The sequence below is a fragment of the Megalobrama amblycephala genome, linkage group LG5, assembly GCF_018812025.1.
Source record: "Megalobrama amblycephala isolate DHTTF-2021 linkage group LG5, ASM1881202v1, whole genome shotgun sequence".
In the NCBI taxonomy this organism is placed as follows: Eukaryota; Metazoa; Chordata; class Actinopteri; order Cypriniformes; family Xenocyprididae; genus Megalobrama; species Megalobrama amblycephala.
The window spans coordinates 39,105,914-39,120,798 of record NC_063048.1 but is presented as its reverse complement, the minus strand read 5'-3'; the positions used below and the strand labels follow the sequence as shown (position 1 = coordinate 39,120,798).

Sequence of the window (14,885 nt, the reverse complement as noted above, 5' to 3'; positions counted from 1 at the left end):
GTCCAATGATGTAGTAGAGAGCGATACCATTGTGCAGTGTTTACCTCAGTAAGTTGAGCAAGTTTATCTCTGAGCTGCGTGAGCGAGTGGAGGCGGGGCTAATTTGCATATTCGTTGATACATACTAAATGAGGCAAGGCTGTAGAGTTACATTCAAGCTATTTTAAGGCGTAAAGAATTTTTTTTTTTTTCACAGGAAAAAAACGTTTAAATATATAATTTTGATGATCAAAGATGAGTTTAAGGGATAAAATTATTGACTACAGGGGGACTTTAAGAAGATGTTACTGATTTTGATAACTTCCCTGTTGACAAAAACAACATATACTGGTTAGGTATGTTTTGAAGCATGGAAGCTGGTTTGAGCTGGTTTATGCTGCTCTTTTGCTGGCTTGAGCTGGTTTAAGCTGGTCCTATAGGACCTTATAAGCAACTAGCTCCAGCTTAGGACCAGCACTTGACCAGCTTAAAGGGTTAGTTCACCCAAAAATGAAAATTCTGTCATTTATTACTCACCCTCATGTCGTTTCACACCCGTAAGACCTTCGTTAATCTTCAGAGCACAAATTAAGATATTTTTGATAAAATCCGACGGCTCAGTGAGGCCTCCATTGACAGCAAGACAATTAACACTTTCAGATGCCCAGAAAGCTACTAAAAACATATTTAAAACAGTTCATGTGACTACAGTGGTTCAACCTTAATGTTATGAAGTGACAAGAATACTTTTTGAGTGCCAAAATAACAAATAACGACTTTCTTCAATAATATCTAGTGATGGGCAATTTCAAAACACTGCTTCATGAAGCTTTGAAGCTTTACGAATCTTTTGTTTCGAATCAGTGGTTCAGAGCATGTATTAAACTGCCAAAGTCACGCCCCCCAGTGGTGAACCATTGAAATTTCGAAACACTTATGATGTAACAAAGCAGCGTTTAATGTAATCAGTGACTTTTGCAGTTCGATACATGCTACGAACCACTGATTTGACACAAAAGTTTCGTTAAGCAGTGTTTTGAAATCACCCATCACTGGATATTGTAGAATAAAGTTTTTTTTGTTTTTTTGGCGCACAAAAAGTATTCTCGTCGCTTCATAATATTAAGGTTGAACCACTGTAGTCACATAAACTGTTTTAAATATGTCTTTAGTAGCTTTCTGAGCATTTGAAATTGTTAATTATCTTGCTGTCAATGCAGGCCTCACTGAGCCATCGGATTTTATCAAAAATATCTTAATTTGTGTTCCGAAGATGAACGAAGGAACGACATGAGGATGAGTAATTAATGACCCGTTAAACCAGCTCATGACCAGCTAAGGACCAGCATAAACCAGCTCAAACCATGCTTAAAAACATACCTAACCAGCATATGCAGTTTTTTTCAACAGGGTTGAATGTCTTTATAAGGTTCTTCAAGCTCTCGCTGTACATTTTCATGTCCCCATCATATATTATACATATATATATTTCTACTTTGGTTTGAACTGAAGTTGCTAAAATGAATTAATGTGTAATATTTCACCCTGTTCGTCTTTCGCAATACCGACTAATTAAAATGATCTCACACACACACACAAAAAACAGGTCCTTGATGAGTATTGGCAATGGATCTGATATATTTTGTTGCAGTACCTGGTCTGTCTTACTTTAAAATATTTCAAAATAAAGCAAAATCACTGATTTTATTAACCCTCTGGGGTCTGAGGATTTTTGGGGCCCTGGAGAAGTATAGAAAAGTATACAAATTTACAAACATGGTTAATGAAATCAGAATAAACTTTGAGCTGACACCTCATGTAATGTTACAGCTTCCCAAAACTGCTCTTGATCATTTGAAATTTGAAATAATAGTTTGTGTATTGCACCCAACAGAGGGCGCTAGTGCTGCGCCTTGGCTTCAGAGACACATACATATATAGAGACGCACAGACTCGCTTTCTGTACAGAACAGCACTAGGAAATACTCAGACTAATGGCGTCTTCACAACGCGTCGGACGTATCAGCTGATTCTTATATCTGCCTGCAAAACTACATGAAGACATAAGGTAAAACGCTCGTGCAATTACAGATGGCTACAAGGAATGCGTCTGTCTTAAACTAAAATGTTTGCTTATCCACAGTATTCGACACTACATTGACTTTCATTAATGCAATAGGATTTGTGCAGCGTTCATTCTTTTAAAGCCAGATGTCAGCAGTCAGTATACCATACAATTTCGGTTTCCTTTTTTTGGAAATGCTTTATGATCTACATTTGGTTATAACGGCGAAACTCCACTTTCTTCCTGGATGTGCAGCTCTCATATAGATTTGTTTACTCGAGTGATGTCTAAGATGGCTGTTTACTATAGGTTACTGTCACATTAAGATGTTCTGGCTCTCAAAACCTAGTGTGCTGCTTACCTAGACAGTATTTTTGGGCATCGTGATGTCCAAAAATGCTGCTGTAATGCCTTAGGAAAGCTGCCTAGGTAGGCAGGGCAGCACACTCTGTTTTGGGATCATGGGACCCTTGGCCCGTCCAGTCAGATGATGCATATATTCATATGAAATGACCCATTGTGGTGTTTAAGGAGTTGATGTGCTCCAGTTCAGGTTCTGGTGCTCTGCAGGGGTCTAGAGGATCAGGATTGTGTTGCATAGTTCAACAGTAGATTGTTAAGTTTTGACATAAACCCTGGATGAACGCTGCATGAAAAGACAGTAAGTAGCTTTGAGTTATAGGGATTTTCAATGCTTTTTTGGGGATTGTGTAGTATAAAGGAGTAATGTGGTCCTCTCTGGGTTGTCAAAACTGCATGTGTGATCCAAGGTACCATGATCTTTTTAGCGCATCTGCTGTGTAAGTTGTGGTTTGAAAGTTGGTTGTAATATTGCAATAAGGCAGGAGACAACCATGGGGTTATTTTTTAAAACAAACCAATGATTAATCATACTCAGTTTTTGTCAACAAAAAATGGCATTATTTTGAGGTTATATGAAGAATTAATGCTATTTTCCCAATATCAAATATCAGAGTTATTTCGGTTTGAATCCTCCTATTTAATTTGTTAAAAAAGAGTTTAGTTAGATTAAGTATTATCTTAATAGTTCCAGTGAAATCAATATAATTTAGAATGATGATTTGATTATTTGGAAATTCTTTTGCTCAAATGTTGGTCTAGACATTTTATGTTTCCTGAAAGTTCATAGTGTCATTCTAACTTAACTTGTGACTAAATGTTCGGTTCGCATTTCTACAACCTGGAAGCAATTTCCATTGGATTCTGAGAATAACAAGTTTTTAATTGAAGTTTCAGTAAAATATGGCCTGTGGTTAACATTTACTTTTTGTCCTACAACATAAATTACATTTTGAAGCTGCTGTTTTATGCGCCTTTCAAGTGGAGTTGGAAATTTTGTAATTACAAGTTCCGAGTTCATAATTGACTTGTGAAGTCATATTTGAAAGTGGGGAAAAAGCATTTTTTAAAAAAGCAATTGACGTTGTAAGGGTGTGTCAATGTGAAATATTGTGGTAATGCTGTTCTTTGATATAGATAATATAATATACTTACAATCTAAATACAGCAAGTCTGTAGAAATGTGTCACGTACTACTCTGAAACACTGGTTGAGGATCCAGACGCAGCTTTTATTGGGGCAATCCAGATTCATAATCCATAAAACAGGCAATAGGTCAAAGCACAGGACAGATAATCCAAAAGAAGAACAGGGAAGAAAAACACAGACAAAACCATGACATGAGAAACCGGAGAGCAAGCGCTCAGAAATGCAGTGTGACACTTACAAGACTTCGCAAAGAAAGAGTGAAAACACAGGGCTTATATAGACATAGTGAGTCCAGGCAATGGGTTATGGGAATTGAAGTTCATGATGAGATAGCCCAGGAGTCGGGAGGAGTGCCCTCTGGTGGAGATTATGGGCGCTCCAGCTGGCTGATGTGACAAAATGAATGATTTTGCACATTATTGTAAAATTACAGTACAAGTATTTAATTTATTTTAAAGGTGTGATATTCAGAGCTTATTGACAACAAGTGTAAAGTTAATCACTCAACTTTCAGACTTTGCTTTAATGAAAACTAAATATTGTTTTGTATTGTATAGTTTTCTTTGTTGTTTAGGCTACTTTTTATGTGCCAAGATATGCATAAATTCTAAAAATCTGCAAAAAAAAGTATGAGCTCAATTGAGGCAGTTATTTTTTTTTTAATCCGATAAGAAGACATGCACAAAAACTAAAATAAATACCTTGAAGCACAACAAAAACCTCATGTGACTTTGCCTCAACAGTGGATGTGATAGGATTAGGGACCAGTTTTATTGCACAGCATCTGCAAATGTTGTTTTAGTTATTCTGAAATGCCCGAGTCAAAGTCTGTCATCAAAATGATGTGATTTAATGACCTCCCAGAACTGTCTCACATGATTGCGTTCCCAAACACCAGGCATCCAAACGCAAGATAACATGACAGAATTTATTGTTTTTTTGTCTGCATGCTATGAGAGGCAAGTAATTTATGATGATGTAGGAAAAAAGACCCACAATGGCTTCCCTGATGGCAGCAACTTCCATTTTTATTACAGATATTTTGCACCAATTTCCCAGGAAGTGGCGATTTTGTTCTCTTGAACACGAGATGGAACTGCTGCTTTATTCGCAATTTTGCGCACAAGTTAAATTCGCAACTTTTAATGGAAACACATGTAGTCCAAATCCAAAACCTTCTGTGTTGGCCTACAGTATAGACTGCTAAATGAACTAAATGAAATTGCAGATAAATAAACTGCAAATATCAGTATCAGGAACATGAGAATCTTTTACTGAGAGAATTCAGTTGGTGGCATAATACACCATACTTATTTTTCTTTTTTGTGTGGTCAAGGTAGATTGTGTTGTTAGGAAAGAGGGCTTATCAAAATAGTTCCAGTCAGTATCCTGGAAAACACTCTTTACTCCCATTGGTCCTCTCAAGTAACTAGCAGCTGCAAAGGTTTGACAACACCACGTGTTGCAAACTGCCAGTGTTTACATTTGGTAGTGCATTCCCTCTGGTATTTACTCAGCACCCTGCATTCATTACTATACTGGTTCAAAGTTATCATTTAGATGGGTTACTATGTATTTATCTTTGACAAATATAGAGTTTTGAGAAATGTGTCCTGTGTGGATGGCAATTCCACATCTGTGTTTTCCACATCATGGAAGTCATAAGGCCCTTTGCCTCATCGGTTGAATGTTTTGGCCAAGAATGTTTGTTGTTATTATAATCATCTTTAAACATATGTAGTAGGATCATACATCTTAAAGAAGGGCTTATAAATGGGATAACGGCGGTCTGTTTTCATTATGGGAGAGTCTTTATCTGATTAGTGTTATCTAGGGTTGGATTTGACTTTGTGCTTGAGAGTATATTAACATCAAACTCTTTGTCCTCCATCTAACATCAAGCCCCCTTCTGCTTTTTAGCCTTGACTGAAGAACAATCATATGCACTTATAATTTAAATACACAATTTAAATTTTCACCCGATAAACAGTAGAACAGAGATTAGATAAGTGTGTTGCTCTGAACAGTCAGAAAGACACTCCCAAATAAGGCCACTTATCTTTCCACACCATAAATAGACATTCTGTAGTATTCGTTCTGTAGAAAGTTGAGATTCTGACTTTTCTCCGATTGGCTTTATTTCCGCTGTTCAAAGCAGCTCACAGATGCTTCAGTTCAGCCAAAGGTTGTGGTGACCCAGCAGCAACAGTGGCAAGAACAACAGTCATCGCAAGAATATGATAATAAACACGCAAACGTTAAGCCAGATTTGCTAAAAAGGGCAAATTGGAGTGAGGCCGCAATCCCATAAAAGCACAGATGGGAGTGGAAAGTTCTGAGGTTGGTCTACTGACAGTGTGTGAATTGAAAATAGGCGCAGCCAGATCTTTTCCATAATGACAAGTGCAATCTACCAAGAGCAGTGTAAATTAGCAGCCTATGCAGACATGCTAAGTGCAAAATGGGTTAAAACATGCTTTTCTTTGGGGCATTGAATAATGGTGCAAATACCAGTAAACTGTTCAGCGCAAACCTTAGTAAATCACTTTGCATGATTTAGGGTGTTTTCACACTTGGTCCTTTCAAACATGGACACAAGTGTGAAAACACCCTCTCCTTACATAAATTTGGTGTCTGAAAGAGAAACTCAGGTAAACTAAGGTAAGTTGCAAAAATAACCGTGTCCACGACTTCGTCGTTTATCTTTTGCTGCGTTTCTTTAGTAAATCCTGACATTAGATTTAAAAACCAAAAGAGGGACTGGTACAACCTGTTAGTAAATCTGGCCCTTAGGGTTTTGCTTATGAAATATTAGCTAGTTAATCTAGTATAAAGTGTGATTTTAGATTCTTATCCTTTTCAATGAGACAAAAGGAGAGAGATTGTGTATGCATGGTGGTAAACAGCGCTAATTGGATGCTGATTACTTTAGAGCTGCACAATAATGGTTAAAGTCCCCCTGTAGTCAATAATTTTATCCCTTTAAAACTCATCTTTGATCATCAAAATGACATATTTAAACAATTTGTCCTGTAAAAAAAAATCTTCATGCCTTAAAATAGCTTGATTGTAACTCTACACCCTTGCTTCATTTAGTATACGGGGATCTATGAATATGCTAATTAGCCACGCCTCCACCCACTCACACCAGCTCAGAGATCCACTCGGTCAACTTACTGAAGTAAACGCTGCACAATGGTATCGCTTTTTACAATGTCCGACACATCCAGTAATTAATATGATTAGCTTTTTGCTTGACTACGTTATCAAACAGCTAATAATGTGTTGCTAATGTTACACAAACCAAAGTTGCGTCCCAAATGACGCACTATACACTATGCACTTATACACTATGTACTTGTGCACTATGCACTCATCCATGTAGTGCGTGAATTGTATACGGTTATTTTGTCATTTAACAACGGAGTCCGATCCTGCCTTCCCCTCCACTATGTAATTAAAGCTGCGACAGTTGAGTGCACGAAGTGTCCAACATTCCATACTTCGTTTTTTTCCGTTAATTTAGTGCATCATCCGGGTATTTAAAGTGTACTTTTTCTTTTTGGAACTTTCAGTGTGAACGCACTACTCGCACTATTTATACTTAAAAACGTCATTAGAATAGTGCATAAGTACGCGAATTGGGACGCACCCCGCACCTCATGTTCCCGTTCACCATCTCAGAGTCAAACAGCTGCCTTCTAACAATCAGTGTCCTTAGAAACGCTTTGAACAATTCAGAACGACAGTGGAGAAAGGCATGTCGTTCATCATAACATCATAATAATCATCATACATTCGCTATATTGCTAAATCTACCTGATTTTTCATATCAACAGAAAAATATACGGGGATAACCTGATTGGTTACAAGGTAGTTTGTGACTTCACAAACATTGATTGCTTGCAGCAGCCATGCTTGCTGATGTTCTGTGGCAGGTCAATGTCTCCTTCCCCTGAACTTTTTTTTTTCTCTCTGTCGCAGACAGGTCCAGATATTTAGCATGCTAAATATTTCACAGGCATCAGCATTTCTCTCAGATCACGTGTTTGATGATACACCCTACGCGACGGTCAATCACTTGAACGAGCACTGATTTGCCTCAGACTTTCAGCATGTGAAATCGGGGCTAAAATCATGCAGTGTGCACCTGGCATAAAAGACGTCACCAACTGTGTTTATGTGAATACTCAAGACAATGGGCATTTTAATTGTTTGTGTATTTGACCATTCAAGTGCAATTATCTGTGAAAGAGAACTGAATTCAGGATCGTATGCTGTCTGAGTGTAAACACCTCATTGAGTTTGTTTTCCATGACTTATTGTTCTTAATAGCTCTTACATCCCGTTCTTTATTTTCTCATCTTTCTTTATCTCTGCATGTTCTTTCTAAAGTGTTAATAAATGTAGTACTGTGCTATATGGATATTTTTACATACAATGATATAAACAATAATTTTCGATATAATACTTAGTTTATATTGTGGTCATAATATCATACCGACCAATAGTGTACTCTGATTTATGTGCTGGTATCATTTGTTCCTAATACAATAAGATGTAACACTTTAATAACAAAGAACGCTGAATAGCTTGACCTGGCCATATTGAATATTTAATAACTCTTCCTGGTTGTCCCATTTAAAGCACCTGACTTGGGAATTTTTACAGGAAATCCATTGACTAGCTTTGCAAATGTGTTCCAATCTATAGATGAGCTTCACAGACAAGCATACTGTATGTATCTTAACCATTATATGGCCTTGGTTGACCTTTTCAGCCCCCTGTCACATACATTTAATGCACTAAATGCATTACAGAGCACTTAAAGCTGTTAAGTTACGGCCAGAAGTTTGACATATGTGCAACCATTTTGCAATTTAATTATGAGAGAGGGTATGACAACAACAGACGTTTTAACTCAGGATTTTGTTATTGCCATACCAACTAATGAATAATGCACTTTTCCAATCATATATTATTTACTTCAAGATTCCACGTTACCACTGCATACCTCCTGCATCAAATCTCAGATGCCTTTATCACTCAGGACGTTGTTTTTACCAGAAGCAAGCGTTAAAATTCTGTCTGTCTGAAATTTGAGTTTTACCTAAATGCAGTCTCTTAATAACAAACCATGTTTTCTGTATTAGTCAGTCATCATTCCTATCTGTGATATCAATAGGTACATTGTTGCTGCCCAACAGCTGTGGATGAAAAAGCAGTTATCGCAAAGCCCTGTAATGCAGGCAGGGGAATGGCTGGCTGGCTCATGGCAGAAGGTGACCTCAGCTGGGTTCAGATCTGATTGAGTCAGATATTTCGCAGGATAAGTCCCAGTAGCCTAGCCTAGTGTATAAAAGTTGCATATGTGCAAAAATAATTTTCCAAAGTGAGTGTGCCAAGAACACATTGGGAGTCATGACACGGAATAAATGAAAGACTCACGCAAGTCAAAGTTATTGGTTTAATTCTGATGAATCTGCCACTGAATGAACTAACTGAATCTGTCAGTGTGGTAATTGAATCTGAATCAACATCTGACTCCACCTCTGAGCTGCAGTTTTTACTTGTGTGAACTGTAATTCAAAACGCATAGGCCTATATTATACGACCAAATATGGGTGTTTCTCAATGTTTGGAAACACTAACGTAATACAGACTATGATTCTTTTTTGGCTTGGGTTTTAATTACTCCAGTGAGAAAATGTATCATTTAAACAGAAATTAGATCATCGAGATGTTTTGGTGATCGAGCTTACTGTCTGTCTGATGTGATTTTAAACTGCAGCCTACCTGGTTGACGGGTAAAAAATGTTTATTCATTCAGTTCTCACAGTCGGTACCCACTCAAAACCTGGCGCTCACACCAGCCCATAGCATCAAGCTTTGCCACATGTGGCTGGTGATAGAATGAGACATTTGCATGTTAATAGCTTGATGGCAACGTGTGAACTCATCAGGCAGTGAAGGCTGTAAAACCGAACAAAGCTTTGCCTCATTGTTGCACTTTGTACAGCACTGTACAACATCATCTAAAGTCTGGTGCCATCTTGATGGCTAATGCAGCAATAATTCAGCAACAGTTCAATGTCAAGAAAACGATATTATTATACATTATGCAGTGTTTTTGAACCTTTTAATTTCTGCATTTTTAATTACTTCTTTCAGAATTAAAAATCTGATATAAAATGAGATCATTACAAATGTAACTTATTTTTCATAATTGCAGCTTTTTGTCGTAATTGTGACTTTATTTCTCAGAATTGCAGCTGTATAGTTTAAAATTTCAACTTTATATCTTATTATATCTTGTTATTATCTTATATCTTATCTTATTTCTTATCTTTATAAGACTATATCTCACAATTTTAACTTTTTATCTCACATTGTAATTATATTTCCCATAAACTTGAATTATTTGTTATTTTAAAGGGATCTATTATGCAAAATTGACTTTTATAAGGTGTTTGAACACTGATGTGTGTCCGCAGTGTTTGAGAACAACTAGTCTATAATGGAAAAAATCTACTCACTCACTTTTTTTTTTTTTTTTATAATTCCCATAAATCAAAAGCATTCTCTTCAAATAAGCTGATTACGATACCCCCATACGATGACGTCATCGTAGGGAGAAGCCCCGCCCACAGCCGATGACGATCTTCCCTATTGGCATAGACGCAGCCCTGAGTGAGAAGCACAGAGTCGCCATTTCTGTATCCTCACTGTAGCAGCTGGAGTTGTACAATGTCTGCGCTAAAGAGGCATTACAAGTGTACCACTGTATATAAGAGTCTCCATAGACTCCTGCCATCTGAGTCACTGAGGACTTTGTGGTTAAATTTCATTTTCAAAGAAAATGTCCCAAAGAAAATCGGTAAAGTCTAATATGTTTCCGCCAATCATTTTTCTCTGGACTGCTTCACAAACGTGGGGCTTTTCAGCACAGGATTTTCATGAAGATTGATTCTGAAACATATAAGGCTAAACACTGTGTCAGTTTCTGACATTTTCAGTGCGTGAGATTGTCCTGTTTTGTTGTTGCTGGAATGGCGGAGCATGAGCTCTTGAAGCTCCGCCCTCTTCTTGAAAGGAGGCCGGGAGCACCAGCTCATTTGCATTTAAAAGGACACACACAAAATGGTGCATTTTTGCTAACCCCCAAAAATAGCAATTTCAACATGCTATAAAAAATGATCTGTGGGGTACTTTGAGCACATACACACTCTGGGGTCATCAGAGACTTGTTTTACACCTTGTAAAAAGGGGCATAATAGGTCCCCTTTAAACTTTATCTCACAACTCAACAACTTTGAAACAGGAACATTATCTCAACATTTTTCAAATTCTGGGTAGCTGAAATGGCATGCCACCACTATTTTATGAGTTCAAGAGGAACTTTGTTTGGCTCAGCAAACTAGTGAAACCTGACTCATCCGGTGAGTTGCATTTTTTATAACAGGACTTCAGTTTTGTAAGGTTTTATAAGACACTGAACATTTTGTGCCAGCTAATTGTTTTTGTACAATAATGTTAAAAAAAAAAATTCGGACACCCTTTTGGTTTTTGCAAGACTGTTAGATGTCTAGAAGTGTGTGTCTGAAGTGTCAAGCCAGGACAATGCGGATTAATATGTGTATGAAGTGTTTTCCTGTGAAGGGAGACCAGTTTGGGCATGTCCTGTCCTCAGCGTCTGTGATTCAGAGCTTATTCACAACTATTGCCTATAGGTGCTACTGTACTCTGCATAACTGTTTTTTTTTTTAAGTAACAGTGGATAAAAAAGTAGCCTATCTGAATGTTGAAAGGACCTTTTATTACTGAAGTGCAGGTCATATTCATCCATGGCTTGTTTATGTTGGCTAAATGTTTAACTTTTTCTCACATCTGTTGTCACTCAAGGTTCTTGAGTGACAACAGATGGCATTCACAGATAACCTCAGGGCTCTCAGTCTGTGATTGTGTCAGTAGAAATAAGAACTCCGCAGTATGCTTGTCAGATCCTCTTAATTTTTCAGGCGCAAATGCTGCCACAAGTGCGCCACAAGACTTTTGAAAACAAAGATGTCTCCTCATATTTTAATGTAGTTTTGTTCTGACATGGCTGATGTTGGTTTTTTTCATTCAAATAATTGTCTTCACACCACAGAGAGGTTAAATTTCACACTGTTTAATTCTGCTTCAATCATATTCATACTTGGAGATAATGGAATGCTTTAGTCACATTGGAAAAATGTTTTCCACCATCTGTAGTTGCTTGGCAGAGTGATCTCAGATCATTAAAGTTGACTTTACAGTACATACTCCTGTAACCTTTGAACAAAGTGACTTTGTTCTCCAAGATCTTCTTCCTCCAGGCTGTTTGAGGACTCATTCTGCTGTTGTATCACTTCCTCATGATTCTGCTGTCTTCCTAACAAGTCAGTATGCGAAATTTTGAAACTGCATTTCTTTCATCTACACATCTTGGTTTTCCAGCTTTTACTGCTGAAGAAACCAGGTCATACCAGATTAAGGTGGTCTTTACTCATTAACCAATTATGTTTTGGAGCTCAACTCAGTTCAACCAACTCAAATGTGTTTTAGTTTATTAGCTCAACTAGGTCCACACCAGCTTAGTCAAGGTCTACCAGCTCCAGGTTAACCAAGATCGTCTGCCAGGTAGGGATGAGCAGAAGTAGGCCAACATATTTTTAAAAATTGTCTAGTCAGTGGGTTGCCTAATAGTCAAATAATCTGTCATAGGAATGCTTAAAATTAAATAGGTTTTGTGTTCACTTGACCTCTATGTAATGTGTTTGCTACAGGACGTTTGACCATTACTAGTTGGCTAGACAGTTGTTGAATGACTGATTGACCAACTTGACTCATTCCTATGACTAGGTCAATATCAGCCCCATTGGGTTGATCAACCACCTAAACCACCTTGGCCCAGCTAATGACCAGCTTCAACTAGCTAGAAACCATGTAAAGCTGGCTACTACCTGGTTTTAGCTGAATTTGGCTAAGGCAAAGCAAATTGTACTTCAAAAAGGATACCATCTCTGCAAACATAAGCCGCGTATACACCGAAATTGCCCGGAACAATATGTCCCAGGAACTTTTTTCCCTCAGACCTGTTGCTGTCTGTGTTTCCATCGTGGTCTAAAGTACCATAAAGATTAGGCAGATTAGTCCAATGACGTAGGACTGTGCACGACTTTCCAGTTGCCACTAGAGTTCGGCCTCCACATACAAGTTTATTAAAGCCTGAAACACGTCGTTGGTCCATTGGTCGTATTTTTTAACTCCATTGTTGATTTGAATAGCAAACAACTCTTACTGCACGCACCGCAACAGACTTTAAAAAAATGGTGGTTGAAATGAAATAAAATAGTGTGTGGAGTCAACCAATCAGCATGTTCAGCGGCCAAGTCCCACCCCCAAAAGTTTCTGAACTTTGAAAAAGTACTACCTCCTGAGCAGGGACTTTCTGAGGGTTAAATTTTTACCCGGAACTTCATTTAGACCCTGATCCCGGTGGTCGAAACACACCAAGTACCACCCCTAGTTCCTGGGGAAAGTTCCTGTGGTGGAAACATGGCTATAGTTGTAATTTAGTTGGGTTGTAAGATTTAGTCATACAGCCTTGATAATCTGTAGTTCTCAATAACACAACCTTCTTATTTAGACTAGCCCACATTCGTGACATTCAGGAAAACTTTTGGAGAAGAGCAATGAATGACGCATACCAGGGTTAAAGGCTGACACCTGCCCATATTTTCATGCAAAATTGTTATTGTATCCTTGACCGAGTCACTGAACTTCAAAATAAACCTTGGTGAATGAAGTGCAGTTCAGTAAAACAGCCTGTTGTAGATTTCAGTTTTGATCTCACTGCTGAGAGCTGAAGATAATTGTCCCTGTCTGCTCACTGGGAGTGTTTCACCTCTGGGATCCTGAAGTTTATAAAGACTGAGCCAAAAATAAAATCGCTCAATCGCTTTGGGTGATAAATGTGGGTCATTTGTCAAGGGCAAGCAAACAGTGAGAGAACAGTTAGGCTACATGTGTGTGCATGCATTTGTACTTTGACCATATAGGAGCATTTGTCTGCACAGTGTTACGGCCACTTGTTTTATTTATTTATTTATTTTTCATAAAGTTTTTAGCTTTATGCACTAGTTTCTTATATTCCATGTCCAGACTGTCCGTCTTAGTAGTATATGTGTTAGTCTGGTTGCATTCTCTGAAGAACTGTGAAATAAATATCTTCATATGAGCAAGAGAAATTGTAAATATGTTGTTCATTTTTTTTTGGAGATTTCTGGCCTTTCAAGATGACTGCCAAATGAAGTTGCCTGAAAGGGGTCATGACATGATATATATGACTGCATTTATGATATATACGACTGCCTCTGGAGCAAGCCATCGACAAATACTTCATGACAATCATTTGTCATGTCAAAAGCAAATAGAACCCATAATCATGAATGCCCACCATTCAATTTCTTATGTGCTCCACGCACTTGATCTACTCCCGACAACAGGACAAATGGAAGAGTAAAGAAACGTTTGCTTTCACCAGTTTGAACAGCATGTTTACATCTGTACAGCCTTCAGAAGGAACAAGTGGATGATTTATTTTTAATGGCGTCCCAGATTACGTTGGAGGATTTTATATTTGTTTAGAGTAGGGATGCCCCGATCATTTTTTCATTGAATCATTGAATACTAATATAGTCATTGAATACTAATATAGTCATTGAATACTAATTATCTGCCAATACCACGTCGCGATCTAATTATTCGAATAATATGATACACGCATTGTAAATGGACTGTGTGGTCACAATTATAAATATAGGACTACTGATATAAAATACTATAAAATACAAGAAGTTTATATGTACAATAAGCAGAATAATTGCAACAAAAAGAAAAAAGTGGATTAAGCTCGCGGCGTCAGTGTCAGTCAAGTCCAAAGCAAGACGCAACATGTTATGACAAGGACGTCTCAGACAGTTTGACGGCAGATAAAAATAAACGCTCGTCACGCATGCACATTTGAATTTCTTTTCCTTTTAAAGCCACTTGAACCACTTGAAGGTTCATACCGCCACCTACTGCACGAAACATGCATGACAGCTGACGTAAAATAAAGGATTCGGTTTAGGATTGCCGATAGCGATCGTTAAAAAAAATTCTTAATCGGCCCAATCCTTGAGATCAGCTCGGAACATCCCTAGTTCAGAGAATTTGACTCAGATAGTTTTATAAGCAAGGCACAGTTTTATAGAGATTTTGCAAAGAAACTTACGTTGAAAAATAAGGCACCCAATTGTATTGGATC

At 37.8% G+C, this 14,885-nt stretch overlaps 1 protein-coding gene across 1 annotated transcript in view; it reads left to right on the top strand.

The window, feature by feature from the left end:
- The first annotated feature begins 1,919 nt into the window (after window positions 1–1,919).
- rnf144aa (ring finger protein 144aa) overlaps window positions 1,920–14,885 on the top strand; it is a 49,158-nt gene continuing 36,192 nt past the window's right edge. The window contains exon 1 of the mRNA XM_048192234.1: window positions 1,920–2,047. The gene's annotated coding sequence lies outside the window, so the exon portion shown is untranslated. The remainder of the gene's footprint in view (window positions 2,048–14,885) is intronic.